The sequence below is a fragment of the Quercus lobata genome, chromosome 2 (assembly GCF_001633185.2).
Source record: "Quercus lobata isolate SW786 chromosome 2, ValleyOak3.0 Primary Assembly, whole genome shotgun sequence".
In the NCBI taxonomy this organism is placed as follows: domain Eukaryota; kingdom Viridiplantae; phylum Streptophyta; class Magnoliopsida; order Fagales; family Fagaceae; genus Quercus; species Quercus lobata.
Window position 1 is genome coordinate 25,525,612 of NC_044905.1, and position 5,843 is coordinate 25,531,454.

Below are 5,843 nucleotides of genomic sequence, written 5' to 3' on the forward strand. Positions count from 1 at the left end.
TTCTTTATGTTTTTGAGTATGTTAGGATGTTAGATTTATCGTTTTGTGCTTTGCTCTGTTTTGTTGTGTTGTTAAAGTTTCTGGGTTGGTTTCCTCATACGCATAATCCTTTTTGCGTACGCAGGCTTGATTATGTGTACGCAGGCTTGTTCATGCATATGCATGATCTTGCCCAAAAACCCTAGTTCTTCTGTTTTGTTCTTTATCTCGTATAATGTGCTCTTGTTTTAGATTTTTTTTTCACATGTTTATGGCCTTGAGTCTTTGTTTGAAACTTATCATTAAAAAAAAAAAAAAAATGATGAGCTCTATTCCCTTATCATTATCCACACCAAAAAAAAAAAAAATGTAATCTACATGTTACTTTTTGTAAATATATATATTTTTTAAATCTCAAAAATAGAAAAATGGTCTCCCAAACAATTTTTTTTTTTTTTAGTATTTTGAAAATTGTTCTTAAAAGTGAGAGCCAAACATGTAAAATATAAAAATTATTATCTGAAAACTAGTTTCATGTTCAATTTTTTGAAAATTGTTTTTATACTATTTTGAAAACAAAAACAAAAATCCTCCTACCAATTAGGCCCTTAATTTCACACAAATCTACAATAATTTAATTTCAGATTTCTAATTTTCCCTTTCAAAATCACAAACCCAAATATAGAAATCCTAAATACATAACCTTCAAAATTCATTTGACAATGAAATAATACATAAAATCACAAACCCAAATATAGAAATCTTAAATACATAACCTTCAAAATACATTTGACAATGAAATAATACATAAAAATCACAAACCTAAACACAGAAATCCCAAATACATAAAAATCCTTCCTTTTTCCTTTCACACCAACACAAAACAGCAATTGATTTGCCCTTTACAACCCGAAAGCTACCACTGTTTCAGCCCCTCCAAAAATCCAAAAACAAAACCACAACCTAGAAAACCCAACAAAAATCCCTCGTTTTTCCAATCAAGGCAAGGTGAGGGAGCAGGGAGGAGGGAGCAGTGTCTATGGCGAGGTGGAGGAGTGAGCGGCGCGGTGAGACAGGCAGGGAGGAAGGAGTAGCATCTGTGGCGAAGTGGAGGAGTGAGCGGCGCAATGAGGGAGGTAGTAAGGATAGACCGCTTAGGTGGAGGAGGGATCATTGACGACGAGGTGGAGAAGGGCGCGATAGGAAGTGAGAGTGAGAGTGAGGGAGAGGGAGGCGGCTAAGACTTTGAGAGTTGAGAGTGAGTGATGAGAATGAGGGATTAGGATTAGGGTTAGAGATAGTATTTATAGTTAGGGTTTAAAAAAAATTTTAATATAATATATGTATACGGGTCGAGTTTGGAGCAGGTATGCATAATACTTGCACCCGACCTGAACCCGCTATGGGTTGGGTTTTTTAAAACCCAAACTCGCCCCATTACTTCACAGGCCAGGTTTTACCTAATCCATTAGGGTCGGGTCAAGTCAGGTCAGGTACTCACGGGTTAGGCAATTTTTGCCATCCTTAATTGAAAGTCCGTGAATGGTCATTTAAATTGCCACAAAATGGGTTAGAGCAACTTTCCTCCAAATTTGTCTGAAAATCAATGAGTGTCCATTTGGTACAATTTATTTTTTCAGCCTTTGAAAATGGGCTGTTTGAAAACAGGATGACAAACATGTAAAACTGGTTGAAGAAATAGACCAATGCATAAAAAAATAAAAATAAAAACTTTTAGAACACCTAAAAGTAACAAAAGTAACAGCACAATGACACATGTCCAAATCCATCAAAAGGAAAACAAAAGGACTATGGTTCTAACGATTAATGTCATTACTAAAAAAATTTCCAAGGGCTGTTCCCTCTGCAGAATAGAAAAATCTTTACAGTTCAAGATCAAAGTCCTGCCATGAAATGATTATTTTTAGATTTTTCTTAGTGTGGTAAGCTTCCATGATTTTTATAGTTGATCAGGTTTTCTCTGAAAACCTGTCAATTTTCAACCTAATTTTAAGGTGGTTTTCACATTAACTAACCAGTAGGCGGTCCCTATGACATTGATTGGCCTGTGTCGAGAAATAATCAATCTGTCTCTTGGATGCTTTTGGAAGTTGTCTTCAACCATAATTACCTTTGGACTGTCCTACTTTGATCTGGGTTTTTAAACAGCATAAAGAGCAGAACTTAGACATTACATTACGAAGGCTACCTACCAAATTCATACGACCTGACATTAGTTAAATAAACTACTCAACAGGTTCCTCAATACCTCCATGGCTCTTTACACATACCAATAGTATTGATACAAAAAAGAGGATAGTTCAAAATAAATCTGGAACTACGAAACTGTTCAAAGGATCTCGCAGTCGGCTGATCACTTTAGCAGTATCAGGGTTCTAGGACAAATCACCCACTCCAAATCCAGAGCTAACTCTGTTTTTTTTTTTTTTTTTTTTTTTTTTAATACAGACATTATCCCAAGACATTTGCTGATAATATAATTTGGATAATTATAATTCAGTCTGGCACCAACAGAAATCCCATGGCTAACTCAACTTTGTACACTATAGAGAAATTACCCCAAACACATTTGGAAAAAGAAAAAAAGTTACAAAACTTTAAAATTCAATATAATGCTGAAAGAGAAACATAATTTTTTTTTTCCAACCATAAACTACACTGGAAAAAGTCTAGATCGTAGAAAAGGGGGCAGAAATTTTTTAAATATTATTCTTCATCTATTATATTCCTATTTTGTGAGTTGTTTGTGATTTAATTAAGGATCGTAAAATATACACTTCATGTTGATGTTTACAAGAGTACGAAATGCTTTCCAACCATTTATTGTGTTCAAAATTTTCATATTTGAAAGTCCTTTTTTTTTGTTAATAATTACACATGCACCCTATCGGTCTTGAAACCATGATGCCATCCTCCACCTTGCTCTTATAAGAGAAGGATGTGCCATTTGAACTAGAGCTCATTGGCTTAGAATTGAAAACATTTTTGTATTGGTAATTACACACATTGGGGAGAGACAAGAAGATTCTTTCAAGACTTCTTCCTTAATTCTATTGGCTCTAATCTCTCCAATTTAAAATTCACTCTTAGAGTGAGTCTTGGACCTAGAACGTTACCTTTCACCTTGCTCTTATAGGGGGGGATGTGCCTTTGAGCTAAAGCCCATTGGCTCATATTTGAAGGCATGTTGTTTTTATTGGAGGCATTTTTTTTTTAATTGGTAATTACATACACACCCAATGTGTCTTGAACTGACAACCTCGCCCTCTGCCTTAAAGGTGCCATTTGAGCTAAAGCTCATTGATGTGGTACAATCATAGTGTGGCTAGAGAAAAAAACATATATAGCCTTTTTGCAAGACTAAGATTAAGGCAAAGCCCAAGTAAAAGTGCCCATGGTAGTTAATTAATTTTTTCATATTTTATTTTATGTTTCATTAGGTTTTATAGAGTCAAGTGAACTTCCATAATCTTTTCATTGCCCATTGTGGGCCATAGTTGTGCCCCTTGGATTATATTTTATAAATAAGCAAATCTTATTTAATTTATGGGTCTTTATAAGTGGTCTTGGGTTCAATTCAATTAGGATTTGATTTAAAATTTAGTCTATATAAATGTGTTATTGTACTCAAAACAAGCAAGTAGATTAATAAAAATATAGTGTTTGAGTATTGAGGCACATTCTGATTTAGTAAACTATTTTATTATAAAAACTCATTTTTTTCAAGTAAAATTTATCAAAACTCATTTCAAATTATAATTCAATAATTGTTTTTCTTAAAATTATTTTTTTTATATGAAAAATATAAAATGTACTTGGTTAAAAAGAAATTACTAAATTGCAATTTACAAATTAATTTTGATTTTCTCTCCTAAAATTTCAAATTTTGGAAATGTACCTCTAATGATATATATTATTTAATGCATAAAACATTTGAAATCAAGGATTCAACCCCCTTCTCATTGTAACTATTGAATTAAAAATAAATAAATAAAGGTTCGATAGGGTACATATCTTCCTTGTTACATATGGTTACTATATATATGATGTTGTGATGTTTATTCTACCCCGAATCTCATAGCGGGCTTGCTCACAATGTAGCTCATTGAGTCTCTGTTTACACGATTTGGGTACTCCAACCTTTTTTCTCCATCCTTCTTTGGACTTTTAATGGGCTGATTCCCCAAGTTTCTATCATTCCCAAAAAAATAAAAAATCCTTATTTACCAAATAATAATAATCTATATATACATATAAAACCGAACCTTTTGAAACTCCCACAATTTTCCACGTCAGCACAATATTATTAAAAAAAAAAAAAAACATAATAAAACTTTTCTAAAACCCGACCCCGATGCTCTACCTTCTCTTTCTCCAAAATTCACGCCCTGTCTTCTCTCCCTCTACCAGCTCCCCAAACCCAACGCTCCTCTATGCTCCTCCCTACCAGCTCCCCTAACGATTAGACCCACGACAAACCAATAGCAAAGCATCTAAAGACACCATACCTACAGATTCCTCAATCAAAACCCACCATACCCACAAACCAACAGACATCTTCTTCCTTAGAGGTCGATGTCCTAAAGAAGCAGAGGAAGAAGAATGCTTCCTCAGAACAAACGTCGATGTGTTCGAGTGGTGTCTTTTCTTTTCTTTCTTTTTTTTCCACTTCTCCGACACGGTGTGGACCAATGTTTTGAATATAGTTCCATTCCGGCCAGGCCGAAATGTGAATACTGAAAATTTTTCATACCTTAAGAGTGAAATCTTGGGGAAGAAGGGAGATGGGAGAAAAAAAATAAAAGAAAAAATTGATAAAAAGGAAACTATGAACCTGGATTTGCAACAGGAAACGCAGGCTTGAGAACTGAGAAGCACAAATCGAAGGTGATAACAACTGGTGGGAGTTACGGTGTTGCAGAAGGAAGAAGGAAACAAACAAAAGGAAGAAGTAAAAATAAAGAGTGAATGAATGTGCGGTGGGACTTTGGAGAGAGAGAAGAAAATGTAAATAAAATAAAGATTGTTTGGCTTTGATGAGAAGTTGATGTGACAATTGGCAAGTACGGGGGAGGGAATACAGGATGAAAATTTTGTTTTGGATTTGGGCTTAAGCTTAACTTTTAGTTGGGTTTGGGTTTAAGCATAGCTTTTGGTCTATTTAAATCAACTCAAAATCTTGAAACCTCTTTCTTTACCAAAACACCAAACCACATTTCATTTCAATTTTGAGATCCTCCATTCTACCATGTAATATGCATGTCATGTTTCTCTCTTCTATTTTTTGTCAACCTATTCTTCTTCTTTTTCATTTTTCTTTTCATTATTTTTAGGTTCATATTATAATTGTAATATTCTAGAAAATATAGTTGTTATTATTATTATTATTGGGTAAAGATTTGGGTCTGGTATTGATATATTAGTTAAAACATCTTAAAAAAATTATATGAATTTTGACCAATAATATATAAAGAAATATATGTCTCTATATTAAATTGGTCTATTTTTATTAATTTTTCTATTTGTACTAATTTAATATATTTATTTATATTTTGAATTGGACTATTATTATTTTGAAACCTTTTAAATTGGACTATTTTAGTTAATTTTTTTTATTTATACTAATTTAATATATTTTTTCACGTAAGGCTTTCTTTCTTTGTGAACAAATTTCAAATCCATTCCATGGGTTTCTCTCAGATTTTTAAGGCTATTTAGCACTGTCAACAACATTGCATAAACGGTAACTTAAATTCTTCATTCATTGTTAGTTTTTTTTAATAGTCAATAATTTTTCCGTGCATCACACGGGTTAGCGACTAGTAATAATAAACAAGGGAAGC